Below are 17,014 nucleotides of genomic sequence, written 5' to 3'. Positions count from 1 at the left end.
TGAACCTCGCCACCAGGAGGAGGCAAAAACACCCCAGCCAAAGGCTTAACACCTTCCCCACTTCCCTCATCCCCCAGTAATTCTGCCAAGGGAACAAGGAACAGTAGGAGAAATATCAGGGTGAGAAAGGTGCTAGAAGAATAAATTAAAATGTAGGGCCGCCCATCAGAGAACACGGGCGGGAGCTGTGGACTCTCCCTGTACAGAAGGAAAGGAAATTATCTGGTAAGCATAATTTATGTTTTCCTTCTTAATACAGGGAGAGTCCACAGCTGCACTCCTTACTTGTGGGAAATTATACCCAAGCTCCAGAAGACACTGAATGCTAACGGGAGGGTAAAAAAGAGAGACGGACCCTAATCTGAGGGCACCACAGCCTGCAAAACTTTTCTCCCGAAGGCTGCTTCAGCAGAAGCAAAAAACACCAAACTTGTAAATTTTTGAAAAAGTATGTAAGAAGGACCAGGTAGCCGCCTTACAAATCTGATCCATGAGGCCACATTTCTGAAGGCCCAAGAGGAAGCCACTGCTCTCGTAGAATGAGCCGTAATCCTCTGTGGAGGCTTAAGACCTGCTGACTCATATGCTAAGCGGATGATACTCCTCAACCAAAAAGATAAGGAAGTCGAAGAGGGCTCTCTGACCCCTATGCTTCCCAGAATAGATACACAGAGAAGAAGTTTGTCTAAATTTCTTCATAGCCTGATGAACCACATCCAGATTATGCAGTAAATGTTCCTTAGATGAAGAAGAAGGATTAGGACATAAGGAAGGAACCACAATTTCTTGATTGATGTTGCAATTTGACACAACCTTAGGAAGGAAACCTAACTTAGTTCGTAGAACAGCCTTATCAGCATGGAACACCAGATAAGGAGGGTTGCATTGCAAGGAAGCAATCTCAGAGACTCTGCGCGCAGAAGCAATAGCTAGTGGACAAAGAACATACCAAGACAACAACTTAATGTCAACCTCATGCATAGGCTCAAATGGAACCCGTTGCAAAACTTTAAGAACAAGATTTAAACTCCAAGGAGGATCATTAGATCTAAACTCCAGCCTGATCCTAGTCAGAACCTTAACAACATCCGGGAGCTCAGCAAGCCTCTTGTGCAGTAAAACAGACAGGGCCAAAATCTGTCCCTTCAAGGAACTAGCTGAAAGGCCCTTCTCTAGTCCATCCTCGAGAAAAGAAAGAATCCTGGCAACCTTTACTTTATGCCAGGACGAACCACGGTCTTTACACCAGAATAAGTTGGTCCTCCACACCTTATGATAGATGCAACGAGTAACCGGCTTACGAGCTTGAATGAGAGTAACAACACTTTCAGAAAACCCTCTCTTGGCTAAGACTAAGCATTCAATCTCTACGCAGTCAGCCTCAGAGAATCTAGATTTTGATGAAGAAAGGGGCCTTGTTCCAGCAGATCCCTGCAACAAGGTAATCTCCAAGGAGGAGATGATGACATCCCCACTAGATCCGCGAACCATATCCTTTGCGGCCACAATGGAGCAATCAGTATCACTGACGCCTACTCCCGTATGATTCAAGCCACCACTCGAAGAAGGAGTGGTAATGGCAGGAAAAGAGAAATTATATTGAACCTCCAAGGCAGCGCTAATGCATCTATTAGTTCCGCCTGAGGATCCCTGTACCTCCACTCATACCTGGGTAGCTTTGTATTGAGACAGGACGCCATGAGATCTATCTCTGGCGTTCTCCACCTGTTGCAAACACTTTGGGATGGAAAGACCATTCCCCTAGATGAAAGGATTGTCTGCTGAGAAAATCTGCTTCCCAGATGTCCACACCCGGAATGTGGATCGCTGACAGCGAACAGTTGTGGGTCTCCGCCCACTCCAGGATCCAAGATACTTCCCTCATTGCTAGGGAGCTTCTTGTTCCCCCCTAATGGTTGATGTAAGCCACCAAGGTTATTTTGTCTGATTTGAATCAGATAAATTGGGACAAACTCAGTAGGGGCCAAGCCTTCAGGGCATTGAATGTTGCCCGAAGGTCTAGAATGTTGAATGGGAGGGAACTCTCCTCTTGCGTCCATAGGCCCTGTGCCTTCTTGGTGCCCCAAACAGCTCCCCATCCTACCAGACTTGCGTCCATAGTCACCGTCACCTAGGATGGTCTTAAAAAGGATGTCCCTCAGGACAGGAGATCCAGACAGAGCTCCCCAAGAGAGTGATTCTGTCGACCGGTTGTCCAGAGAAATCTGTGAGACCAATCCAAATGATCGCTGTTCCACTGTCTCAGCATGCACAGATGCAACTACCTGAGGTGGAACCTGGCAAAGAGAACGATGTCCATGCTGGACACCATGAGACCAATCACCTCCATACACTGAGCCACAGATGGCCTTAAGGAGGTCAGGAGGGCAAGACTTGTTGAAGCTAGCTTGCAACTTCTCTGGTTTTGTTATAAATATTCTTATGTCTATGGAGTCTATTATTGTGCCCAGGAATTCCACCCTGGTGCTTGGAATAAGAGAACTCCTTTCTCTATTTATCTTCCCTCCTTGGGATTGAAAAAGACAGAGGAGAGATTCCGAATAGTCTTCTGCCAGACGAAGCGGTGGTGCTTGTACCAGAGTATCGTCCAAGTAGGGAGCTACTGCTACACCCTGGGATCTGGTGACTGCTAGAAGAGCTCTTAGAACCTTTGTAAAAGTTCTTGGAGCAGTAGCTGGACCAAACGGAAGTGCAATGAACTGGTCCAGGAATGCAAACCTGCAGAACTGGAAGTGTGCCCCATGGATTGGAAGGTGAAGGAATGCCTCCTTCAGATCTATAGTGGTCATAAACTGCCCTTCCTAAATTACGGGAAGGATGGACCTTATTGTCTCCACATTGATGAGGGGACATATATAAATTTGTTTAAGCACTTTAGGTCCAGAACTGGATGGAAAAATCCCTCCTTCTTTGGGACCATGCAAAAGTTAGAAAAGTATCCCAAACCTCTCTCTGCGATAGGCACTGGGACAATGACTCCAAAGGAGGACAGATCCCTTACTCACACCAGAAAGACTTCCCTATTTCCTAGCCTTGAAGGCAGGATGAGAAGATGAATCTGCCCCTGGGTGGATGAGATTTGAAACCTATCTTGTAACCCTGAGCTATGACCTCCAGGACCCAAGGATACTGCACGCCCCTGAACCAAGCCTCTGAAAGAGTGACAGTCTGCTCCCTACACAATCAAAAATAGGAACGGGGGCCACCCCTTCATGCGGACTTAGTATTGGCGGGCTTTTGGCTCTGCTTGGATCTTTTCCAGGACTGAGCCGGCTTCCAAGAACTCTTGGTTTGCTCTGGCTTAGCGGAGGCATCTGACGCTGGGCTTTTATCAGAACTAAAGGAACAAAAATTCCTTAGATTGGTTCTACTTATCTTACAGTATCAAGGCACCCTTGGCCCCTGAAATCATGGAAATAGTCAAACAAATTCTTTCCCTTAAAGAGAGGGAAAGAGACTAGACTTAGAAGTTATATTTGTCAGAGCGCCTAAACAGAAAACCTGAAGTTTTAGCCATAGGCTAATTAATCTGCGTAATAACAGCACAGCTAAAAGAATTAGTAACCCAGAAGGCCGTAATTCTTTTCTGAAAAATGTCGAGGGAACTCCACCTCGATAATTTTTTTGAAGGAGACGCACCAAAAAGTAGCCGCTCCATCAACTGCCACCATCAACAAGCCGCCAGTAAAAGCAAATATCCCATAGGTAGAAACAGGCTCTATAACAGAGTTTCCATCCTAATATCCGGTGGCTCTATGAACGACAAACTATCCTCACACGGGCTAGCATACGTGTGGCAATCGTAAAATAACACCAACCAAGTAGGGATGGGAAAAAGAAAACCCACCCTCATAGAGAGCCCGGGAACCTTAAAAGGCAACGTGAAGGGGAATCTAATCCTGTCCCACTTGTCCTTAATAATGATTGCCATCAAATTTCTGACCCAGAGGTTCGTCTGGCAGCTCAGTCTTTGGAATCTCTAATGTAGTCAAAACCTCCTTTAGTAGAAAGCGTAAACGTTCTGTCCTAAATAAAAAAAACTGGATCCTCCAGGCGGAGGATTATAGGCAGCAGACCCCAACCCTGAAAGTTCATAATCTGAAGTTTCAGAGAGAACCTCATCCTCGGATAACTGAGCAGATATAACCAACAAATTACGTGATGCCACCTGGGTGATTTAACCTTTCGATTGCGCTTAGCAGTGCGAGGGAATGCACTAATGGCCACAGACACCGCCGTATGAAGCGGCGCAGTAACGTCTGGTGAAAAAAGGCCCCCTCCAGATGGAGGATAGCAGTGCAATGGGAAGCTGCATGTGTATAAAAAGATGCATGTAGGGTGTGCACCTCACTGGACGAGGACTCCTCAAAAGGGGGGAAGCTCAGTGGTATCAAACATGTCAACCTTATTTGATATAATCCCCTTATTAAGGCATATGGAACATACTTGAGAAGGCAGATATACCAGAGTTACCTCACAATATAAACAGGCATTACGCTATGAAATAGAGGGAGCACCCTCTAATGAATCAAATTCATCCATAGCTAAAGTACGATATGCAGAGGACTACAGAAAAAACAAACTTATTTTATAAAAACTGCACGTTTATACCTCCTATGGTCCAGACAGAACAGTGATAAAAACTCGTCACCGGTAGTAACTCGGTCAAGAGAAAGGAAATGGAAGCCTCGACCATTCCGGTCACATGGTCCGAAATGCAGGACTGTCCCTGCTAAGAGAAAAATTTGCCAAGCTTTTAAGCTGTGCAACCTTCAAACTGAAAGTGAAACCTGTATGTTCCATCTCAGCCTATGAGCCCATAAACATCTTACACATAAAGCAGCATAAAATCAAATAAAGCATATATGATTAAACCCAACTGTTCATAATCCCCCTCAGGAAATATTAACCCTTGATTCCATAGAGATAAAAGGAGCCACACTGTGACCCTGTCTTCTAGCGTTTGTAATATGTGTAAAAAACATAATTTATGTAAGAACTTACCTGATAAATTCATTTCTTTCATATTAACAAGAGTCCATGAGCTAGTGACGTATGGGATATACATTCCTACCAGGAGGGGCAAAGTTTCCCAAACCTTAAAATGCCTATAAATACACCCCTCACCACACCCACAAATCAGTTTAACGAATAGCCAAGAAGTGGGGTGATAAGAAAAAAAGTGCGAAGCATATAAAATAAGGAATTGGAATAATTGTGCTTTATACAAAAAAATCATAACCACCACAAAAAAAGGGTGGGCCTCATGGACTCTTGTTAATATGAAAGAAATGAATTTATCAGGTAAGTTCTTACATAAATTATGTTTTCTTTCATGTAATTAACAAGAGTCCATGAGCTAGTGACGTATGGGATAATGACTACCCAAGATGTGGATCTTTCCACACAAGAGTCACTAGAGAGGGAGGGATAAAATAAAGACAGCCAATTCCTGCTGAAAATAATCCACACCCAAAATAAAGTTTAACAAAAAACATAAGCAGAAGATTCAAACTGAAACCGCTGCCTGAAGAACTTTTCTACCAAAAACTGCTTCAGAAGAAGAAAATACATCAAAATGGTAGAATTTAGTAAAAGTATGCAAAGAGGACCAAGTTGCTGCTTTGCAGATCTGGTCAACCGAAGCTTCATTCCTAAACGCCCAGGAAGTAGATACTGACCTAGTAGAATGAGCTGTAATTCTCTGAGGCGGAATTTTACCCGACTCAACATAGGCAAGATGAATTAAAGATTTCAACCAAGATGCCAAAGAAATGGCAGAAGCTTTCTGGCCTTTCCTAGAACCGGAAAAGATAACAAATAGACTAGAAGTCTTACAGAAAGATTTCGTAGCTTCAACATAATATTTCAAAGCTCTAACAACATCCAAAGAATGCAACGATTTCTCCTTAGAATTCTTAGGATTAGGACATAATGAAGGAACCACAATTTCTCTACTAATGTTGTTGGAATTCACAACTTTAGGTAAAATTCAAAAGAAGTTCGCAACACCGCCTTATCCTGATGAAGAATCAGAAAAGGAGACTCACAAGAAAGAGCAGATAATTCAGAAACTCTTCTGGTAGAAGAGATGGCCAAAAGGAACAAAACTTTCCAAGAAAGTAATTTAATATCCAATGAATGCATAGGTTCAAATGGAGGAGCTTGAAGAGCCCCCAGAACCAAATTCAAACTCCAGGAGGAGAAATTGACTTAATGACAGGCTTTATACGAACCAAAGCTTGTACAAAACAATGAATATCAGGAAGAATAGCAATCTTTCTGTGAAAAAGAACAGAAAGAGCAGAGATTTGACCTTTCAAGGAACTTGCGGACAAACCCTTATCTAAACCATCCTGAAGAAATTGTAATATTCTCGGTATTCTAAAAGAATGCCAAGAAAAATGATGAGAAAGACACCAAGAAATATAAGTCTTCCAGACTCTATAATATATCTCTCTGGATACAGATTTACGAGCCTGTAACATAGAATTAATCACAGAGTCAGAGAAACCTCTTTGACCAAGAATCAAGCGTTCAATCTCCATACCTTTAAATTTAAGGATTTCAGATCCTGATGGAAAAAAGGACCTTGAGACAAAAGGTCTGGTCTTAACGGAAGAGTCCACGGTTGGCAAGAGGCCATCCGGACAAGATCCGCATACCAAAACCTGTGAGGCCATGCCGGAGCTACCAGCAGAACAAACGAGCATTCCTTCAGAATCTTGGAGATTACTCTTGGAAGAAGAACTAGAGGCGGAAAGATATAGGCAGGATGATACTTCCAAGGAAGTGAAAATGCATCCACTGCCTCCGCCTGAAGATCCCGGGATCTGGACAGATACCTGGGAAGTTTCTTGTTTAGATGAGAAGCCATCAGATCTATTTCTGGAAGTTCCCACATTTGAACAATCTGAAGAAATACCTCTGGGTGAAGAGACCATTCGCCCGGATGCAACGTTTGGCGACTGAGATAATCCGCTTTCCAATTGTCCATACCTGGGATATAAACCGCAGAGATTAGACAGGAGCTGGATTCCGCCCAAACCAAAATTCGAGATACTTCTTTCATAGCCAGAGGACTGTGAGTCCCTCCTTGATGATTGATGTATGCCACAGTTGTGACATTGTCTTATCTGAAAACAATGAACAACTCTCTCTTCAGAAGAGGCCAAGACTGAAGAGCTCTGAAAATTGCACGGAGTTCCAAAATATTAATCGGAAATCTCACCTCCTGAGATTCCCAAACCCCTTGTGCCGTCAGAGACCCCCACACAGCTCCCCAACCTGTAAGACTTGAATCTGTTGAGATTATAGTCCAGGTCGGAAGAACAAAGAAGCCCCCTGAACTAAACGATGGTGATCTGTCCACCATGTCAGAGAGTGTCGTAAAATCGGTTTAAAGATATTAATTGAGATATCTTTGAGTAATCCCTGCACCATTGGTTCAGCATACAGAGCTGAAGAGGTCGCATGTGAAAACGAGCAAAGGAGATCGCATCTGATGCGGCAGTCCTAAGACCCAACATTTCCATGCATAAGGCTACCAAAGGGAATGATTGTGACTGAAGGTTTTGACAAGCTGATATCAATGTTAAACTTCTCTTGTCTGACAAGAACAGAGTCATAGACACTGAATTTATCTAGAAACCTAAAAAGGTTACCCTTGTCTGAGGAATCAATGAACTGAATGGTAAATTGATCCTCCAACCATGAACTTGAAGAAACAACACAAGTCGATTCGTATGAGATTCTTCAAAAATGAGAAGACTGAGCAAGTACCAAGATATCGTCCAAATAAGGAAATACCAAAACCCTATTCTCTGATTACAGAAGAAGGGCACCGAGAACCTTTGAAAAAAATTCTTGGAACTGAGGCTAGACCAAACAGTAGAGCCACAAAACTGGTAATGCTTGTCTAAAAAGAGAATCTCAGACACTAAAAGTGATCTGGATGAATCGGAATATGCAGATACACATCCTGTAAATCTATTGTAGACATATAATGCCCTTGCTAAACAAAAGGCAGGATAGTCCTACAGTAACCATCTTGAATGTTGGTATCCTAACATAACGATTCAATAATGATAGATCCAGAACTGGTCTGAAGGAATTGACCTTCTTTGGTACAATGAAGAGATAAAATAAAACCCCAGCCCCTGTTCCAGAACTGGAACTGGCATAAATACTCCAGCCAACTCTAGATCTGAAACACATTTCAGAAATGCTGAGCCTTGCTGTGTCAACTGGGACACGGGAAAGAAAAGAATCTCTTAGCAGGAGGCCTTAACTTGAAGCCAATTCTGTACCTTTCTGAAACAATGTTTCTGAAACCAGAGATTAAGAACGGAATTGATCCAAATTTCTTTGAAGAAAACGTAATCTGCCCCATACCAGCTGAGCTGGAATAAGGGCCGCACCTTCATAGGTACTTAGGAGCTGACTATAGGTTTCTATAAGGCTTGGATATATTCCAAACTGGAAATAGTTTCCAAACTGATACCGCTCCTGAGGATGAAGGATCAGGCTTTTGTTCCTTGTTGTGAGGAAAGGAACGAAATGATTATTTACCCTGGAAAGAAAGGGAAAGCAAAGTTGACTTAGAAGACATGTCAGCATTCCAAGTTTAATCCATAAAGCTTTTCTAGCTAAAATAGCTAGAGACATATACCTGACATCAACTCTAATGATATCAAAAGATGGTATCACCAATAAAATAATTAGCATGTTATAGAATAATAATAATGCTATAAAATTATGATCTGTTACCTGTTGCGCTAAAGCTTCTAACCAAAAAGTTGAAGCTGCAGCAACATCCGCTAAAAATATAGCAGGTCTAAGAAGATTACCTGAACATAAGTAAGCTTTTCTTAGAAAAGATTCAATTTTCCTATCTAAAGGATCCTTAAATGAAGTACTATCTGCCATAGGAATAGTAGTACATTAGCAGGAGTAGAGACAGCCCCATAACCTTAGGGATTTTTGTCCCAAAAAAACTCTAATCTGTCAGATGGCACAGGATATAATTTGCTTAAACGTCTAGAAGGAGTAAATAAATTACCCAAATTATTCCATTCCCTGGAAATTACTTCAGAAATAGCATCAGGGAGATAAAACACTTCTGGAATAACTACAGGAGATTTAAAAACCTTATTTAAACGTTTACATTTAGTATCAAGAGGACCAGAATCCTCTATTTCTAATGCAAATAACACTTCTTTAAGTAAAGAACGAATAAATTCCATCTTGAACAAATACAAAGATTTATCAGCATCAACCTCTGAGACAGAAACCTCTGAACCAGAAGAACCATTATCAGTATCAGAATGATGATGTTCATTTAAAAATTCATCTGAAAAAAAGAGAAGTTTTAAAAGACTTTTATGTATACTAGAAGGAGAAATAACAGACATAGCCTTCTTAATGGATTTAAAAAATAAAATCTCTTATGTTATCAGGAACACTCTGAAAATTAGATGTTGACGGACAGCAACAGGTAATGTAATAGTACTAAAGGAAATTTTATCTGCATTAATAAGTTTGACATGACATGCAATACAAATAACAGCTGGAGAAACAGATACCAAAAGTTTATAGCAGACTTAGCTTGGTAGCTCCAGCACTGTGCAGTGATTTTCCTGTAGTATCTTCTGACTCAGTTGCAACGTGGAACATCTTGCAATATGTAAAAGAAAAAAACAACATATAAAGCAAAATTGATCAAATTCCTTAAATGACAGTTTCAGGAATGGGAAAAAAATGCCAGTGAACAAGCTTCTAGCAACCAGAAGCAATAAATAATGAGACTTAAATAATGTGGAGACAAAAATGACGCCCATATTTTTTAGCGCCAAAAAAGACGCCCACATTATTTGGCGCCTAAAATGTTTTTGGCGCCAAAAATGACGCCACATCCGGAACGCCGACATCTTTGACGCAAAATAACGTCAAAAAATGACGCAACTTCCGGCGACACGTATGACGCCGGAAACGGAAAAGAATTTTTGCGCCAAAAAAGTCCGCGCCAAGAATGACGCAATAAAATGAAGCATTTTCAGCCCCCGCGAGCCTAACAGCCCACAGGGAAAAAAGTCAAATTTTTGAGGTAAGAAAAAATATGATAATTCAATGCATAATCCCAAATATGAAACTGACTGTCTGGAAATAAGGAAAGTTGAACATTCTGAGTCAAGGCAAATAAATGTTTGAATACATATATTTAGAACTTTATAAATAAAGTGCCCAACCATAGCTTAGAGTGTCACAGAAAATAAGACTTACTTACCCCAGGACACTCATCTACATGTTTGTAGAAAGCCAAACCAGTACTGAAACGAGAATCAGTAGAGGAAATGGTAAATATAAGAGTATATCGTCGATCTGAAAAGGGAGGTAAGAGATGAATCTCTACGACCGATAACAGAGAACCTTATGAAATAGACCCCGTAGAAGGAGATCACTGCATTCAATAGGCAATACTCTCTTCACATCCCTCTGACATTCACTGCACGCTGAGAGGAAAACCGGGCTCCAACTTGCTGCGGAGCGCATATCAACGTAGAATCTAGCACAAACTTACTTCACCACCTCCCTTGGAGGCAAAGTTTGTAAAACTGATTTGTGGGTGTGGTGAGGGGTGTATTTATAGGCATTTTAAGGTTTGGGAAACTTTGCCCCTCCTGGTAGGAATGTATATCCCATACGTCACTAGCTCATGGACTCTTGTTAATTACATGAAAGAAATGAAACGATCTATGCCGGTATCCGGTATCTATGCCGTGGAACAGTAACACGGTCCTTCAAGTTTGACAGATTGTAGCAGTGCCTCTGACATGGACCTGAGAGAAGAAAGCAGGCAGCAAAACTCGGAAACACTGATTGCTTAAGGAGCTGTTAATATGAGTCTAGATGGTTTTGCAGAAAGACTCTCTCTGCATCTCCAGACTTTCGTCAATGCTTTCACTGAGAGGCTGACAAGACTACTTTAAACTCCAGTCCCATCTCGAAGAGTACTACCCTCCATAAGGAACTACTCCGAAATCTTCTGACACTTCTCGGCCAACCTCCTGTGGTGAAAGGCAAAGAATGACTGGGGGATGAGGGAAGTGGGGGAGGAGTTTAAGCTTTTTGGCTGGGGTGTCTTTGCCTCCTCCTGATGACCAGGTTCAGTATTTCCCACAAGTAAGGAATGCAGCTGTGGACTCTCCCTGTATTAAGAAGGACATAAACATTTATTGTGTGCACAGACATTTTGTAATATGGCACTTAATTACTGATATATATATACTGTGCATATGTAAACATTTATTGTGTGCACAGACCTTATGTAATGCAGCACTTAATTACTGATATATACAGTGCATATATAAACATTTATTGTGTGTGCAGACCTTATGTAGTGCAGCACTTAATTACTGATATATACTGAGCATATATAAACATTTATTGTGTGTGCAGACCTTATGTAATGCAGCACTTAATTACTGATATATACAGTACATATATAAACATTTATTGTGTGTGCAGACCTTATGTAATGCAGCACTTAATTACTGATATATACTGAGCATATACAAACATTTATTGTGTGCACAGACCTTATGTAATGCAGCACTTAATTACTGATATATACAGTGCATATATAAACATTTATTGTGTGTGCAGACCTTATGTAATGCAGCACTTAATTACTGATATATACAGTACATATATAAACATTTATTGTGTGTGCAGACCTTATGTAATGCAGCACTTAATTACTGATATATACTGAGCATATATAAACATTTATTGTGTGCACAGACCTTATGTAATGCAGCACTTAATTACTGATATATACTGTGCATATATAAACATTTATTGTGTGCACAGACCTTATGTAATGCAGCACTTAATTACTGATATATACAGTGCATATATAAACATTTATTGTGTGTGCAGAGCTTATGTAATGCAGCACTTAATTACTGATATATACTATGCAAATATAAACATTTATTTTGTGCACAGACCTTATGTAATGCAGCACTTAATTACTGATATATACAGTGCATATATAAACATTTATTGTGTTTGCAGAGCTTATGTAATGCAGCACTTAATTACTGATATACTATGCAAATATAAACATTTATTTTGTGCACAGACCTTATGTAATGCAGCACTTAATTACTGATATATACTGTGCATATATAAACATTTACTGTGTGCACAGACCTTATGTAATGCAGCACTTAATTACTGATATATACAGTGCATATATAAACATGTATTGTGTGTGCAGACCTTATGTAATGCAGCACTTAATTACTGATATATACTGAGCATATATAAACATTTATTGTGTGCACAGACCTTATGTAATGCAGCACTTAATTACTGATATATACAGTGCACATATAAACATTTATTGTGTGTGCAGACCTTATGTAATGCAGCACTTAATTAATGATATATACAGTGCATATATAAACATTTATTATGTGTGCAGACCTTATGTAATGCAGCACTTAATTACTGATATATACAGTGCATATATAAACATGTATTGTGTGTGCAGACCTTATGTAATGCAGCACTTAATTACTGATACATACTGTGCATATATAAACATTTATTGTGTGTGCAGACCTTATGTAATGCAGCACTTAATTAATGATATATACTGACCATATATAAACATTTATTGTGTGCACAGACCTTATGTAATGCAGCACTTAATTACTGATATATACAGTGCATATATAAACATTTATTGTGTGTGCAGACCTTATGTAATGCAGCACTTAATTAATGATATATACTGTGCATATATAAACAATTATTGTGTGTGCAGACCTTATGTAATGCAGCACTTAATTACTGATATATACAGTGCATATATAAACATGTATTGTGTGTGCAGACCTTATGTAATGCAGCACTTAATTACTGATATATACAGTGCATATATAAACATTTATTGTGTTTGCAGACCTTTTGTAACTCAGTGCTTAAATACATTTATTGGTGTCAGTGGGCTGGTATCACTTAATTGCGGTGGCTATGTCCAGTCATAGCTGCTCCTTGTCCCACGATGTCCTCCCACTGAACTGCTGCTATATGTGCACTGGCACTGACAGGCCTGTCCGGTATTACTTATGTTTTGAGCGATAGGCCTGTCACAGCCCAGCTGTTGAGAAACTAGGCTCTATTGGTGTACACTGGACTCAGCATTGATCAAATATTGAATCTTTTGTAAACACACATGGTTTCCTAAACTCAGAGGTGCCCCTACGTTAACCCTTTAAGGACACAGCTTTCAGTTTGCTCAATTGTTTTATGACAGAAAAATTCCGTCATATGTCCTTAAGAGGTTAAAAGTAGAGGGATGAATAATAATTGCCAGTGTCTACTAATAATATTTAGGCAGTCACTTATCTGCATACACAGTGGTAAAACATTACTATAGAAAAGGATAACCATGTCGGTGGGGGCACAAAGAGGTAACAGCTTTTATGTAGGTAGGTTAGATAGTAGGATTCAGTTCTGTGCTTTATCTCTGCAGCTGGCTCACTGAGTTTTATTTAAAGGCAAAGCACTCTTGGCTAGCTTACTTCTGCCCTGGTATAGCACGAATGCCCTTGAGTCATGATCCCTAAATACACAGCTAAGCCTGTTCAGTGACTTTGTGCACTGCTGGGCTGGTTTAACTGCTGTATAACCTGAGAGCATGTCAGCTGGGGGAAGCAGATGAGACGATATCCCGAAGCAAACTACAGTCACAGCAGCGTCTGTTTGCATATCTAGGTCATACAGACCTGCCCTGACTGGCACAACGTAATGTGCAGCCAGATACACATCTTGTGATCTATACAAAGGAGTTTTATGCTTTTAATTGATCAAAAGTGATACATTAAACAAAAATAAGAATAAAAATCTAAACCCAGAGCCATATTTGTTGTTGTTGTTTCTGGTTTATTGTTTTGCAAATGGATAGTGCAGTCAAACATTCACGACTGAGGTAGACGGGTGGTGCCATCTACTTGCCTCTGAATTGTGTCCCAATAAAGGACTGATTTAAAGTCTTAAAGAAGCACCCTGTGTGCTGTGATGAACATGTAGCAATAGACTGGACTACAATGGGGAGGTGAAGTATTTACTGACTTTATTTCATGACAGGGGGTATGCCAAGGCAGACAAGTCACGGAGAATAACCTGAGATAGCAAGATTAGGATGATTGGAGGCGCAAGCAAAATAAAAAGCTTGAGAAAAGGACTAGTGTAAAAGGGCAGCGCACAGAAATAGACAATCGCAGAAATGAACAATGGACGTGACAAGAGACAATATTGCAACAAGGCAGAAAAGGGAGATATAAGTGCACTAAAGGGAGCAAAAATGAGGATAACAAGAGGAAGGCAGTGACAGGACCCTGAATGCACTTGAACCAATGGGCATGAACCGCGATATTGATTTAGTAGCCTTTTTAGTCGAAGATTAGGTATATCCTTTCGCTCCCTTTTATAAATGAACTCTCCTTTCTCCCAACTTTAGAAATGAATTGATTCTTCCATTTCTCTTTTTTATGAAAAAATATATATTTCTTTTTAGCAATGAATTAATAATTCAATTTCTAATATAAATATTGTGATGGATACCCTGGCTACCCCGACTGGGTAGCTCCACCAAAGGGGTCCTGCTTCCTCCCTGCCGACTGCAGCTATGTAGCTGGCAAGTCCACCCCTGATGCCCGACAGAACCAGTACTCAGGGTCCCACCCTGTGGCAGACTCCAGCTGCCCAGACTAGGTAGCTCTGCCAGAGTGTCCTTCCTCTGCCTGGAATGGGCTGCTATGTAGCCCAGGCAAGTGACTGTAGCAGGAGCCCACCCAAATAACTAGACAGACAAGCATTCAGGTGAAATAAGAACTGCTTTATTGCACAGAAAACACAGCTTTTATACATTTCCAACAAATGGGGGTAGTTACTACACAAATAGAAACAAATATTACACAATGAGACAAACATCAGACAATGGTTAGTTAAACAAGATTCTAATCACATCCTGACTTACAAAAGGACAATAGATGACTCACACAATAACAGAAAGACACTTCACACCTAGACTAGATAACAACAGGGGTGAGGTTATAGGGGGTTTAACCCTTGCAGCCTGGTATCCGTGACAAAACCCTGCAACCAAAAGCTTCCAGAGATTGTGGTTGCTCTGAGGAGCCCAAAACCAATGAGAAATAATAGGGGTGAGGTTGTAGGGGGGTGGGGGGTAGCATTAGCCATCTGGTATCCGTGACATCTCCCCCCCCCCTCCAGTTCGGCAGACCCGGCTAGACCCTTAACGGGTCAGCCTGGGGCTGTCCGATGGTGGCCCTCCACTTCTCGGTTGCTGGGAGAGGTTATCCCATCTCTCCTGAGCTTGGGGCATCCTGGGGGGTTCCTGCTAATGTCACATAAGGCAACGTCTCGAACAAGTTTTATAAGGCCGGCTCCAAAACAATTGCTGTCCCACAAGTTCCAGTGTTCTTAAGTTCCATGGCCACACTGCCTCTCTCTCTGACACTGTTTAGTACCAGCTGACCCACCCACAAACAAAGCTAGTGCCGGTTTCCCAGCTGTATTCCCACCCCAGACCGGAGAGGGAGGTTGCTCCTTGGTGGGGCAGGTAAAGCTCGGGTGCCCAAACATGTGGCACCAACTGTATATGCTTTTATCCTTGCCCAATGCAACGCCTTTGCTCAGTGAGAAATACTCCGGGACAGGAAAAGGGTAGAGACCCTGCCAAGCTACTGAGGGGAGAGTCCGTCTGTCTCTTCTCCCGAGAAAGAGATCTACCACTGGGGAGGGAGGTCTGCTACCTCCGCTCCATGGGAAACTGTGCTGCCGCTGGGGAGAGACACCAACTGTCTCCTCTCCCAGAAAGGAATTAGACCGCTGGGGAAAGATATCGATACCCATCTCTCCCTGCAAGGGCTTCTCTGTAAGGGGATGGAGGACGACTACCTCTGCTCCCGAAGGATGGATCTGCCACTGGGGAGAGAGACTGACTGTCTCCTCTCCCAGAAAGGGGTTCTGCTTACGGGGGAGGACGGACGACTACCTCCGCTCCCAGGGGATGGCTCTGCCGCTGGGGAGAGAGACCAACTGTCTCCTCTCCCAGCTCTGCCGCTGGCGAGAGAGACCGACTGTCTCCTCTCCCGGGAAGGGGTTCTGTTTACGGGAGGGAGGACGACTACCTCCACTCCCAGGGGATGGCTCTGCCGCTGGGGAGAGAGACAGATTGTCTCCTCTCCCGGCTCTGCCTCTGGGGAGAGAGACTGACTGTCTCCTCTCCCAGGAAGGGGTTCTGCTTATGGGGAGGGAGGACGACTACCTCCTCTCCCTGGTTTTATACTGGGGCTGTTACAGGTGCTGGGCAGAGGCTGGCGGCTCTCTGCCCTGTTGCCAGCGCTTCTGCTGGGGTGGCTCCTTTGTCCAGGTCTATAAGCTCGGGCCCAGGCTTCTGATCTGTATCTAGCAGGTCGTCGTCGCTTATGCCCTAGTTGCTACTCATCTGAGGCCAAGCTCCATGATTCCCAGAGTGCTGCACCACAGTTCCGTGCAGACTCCGTGGCATGCTGCAGAACTCGGTCTAGAAGCCTCTTATATGCCTTTTCCAGTCCCCATTCTTGGACAATAAGCAATACCATATCGGATACCAGCCAGGGTACCCCTGAGAGATCCAACAGCTCACGGGAGTGGCCAATGTTTGTTACTCTCAGTTCCGCCCCGCTCCCAAATTCTGGGTCTTCTGTCAACTTTTCCAATAGTAACCCAGGGCCGTCGAAGCCAAAGCCCTCTGTGGGGGAGCAAATCTCCAGCCATGTCCGTACTTGCATAGCGAGCCATCGGAGGTCCTGAAAGCCGTCCTCCACCCACATCTCTGCCCAAACCAGTCAATCCAGTTCCGATAGCCATTCCTCCATGGGCTGTTCTCCCAGGAAAAGAGCTCACAAGTCCC

The sequence above is a fragment of the Bombina bombina genome, chromosome 7, assembly GCF_027579735.1.
Source record: "Bombina bombina isolate aBomBom1 chromosome 7, aBomBom1.pri, whole genome shotgun sequence".
Lineage (NCBI taxonomy): Eukaryota > Metazoa > Chordata > Amphibia > Anura > Bombinatoridae > Bombina > Bombina bombina.
This window is presented reverse-complemented; position numbering follows the sequence as displayed.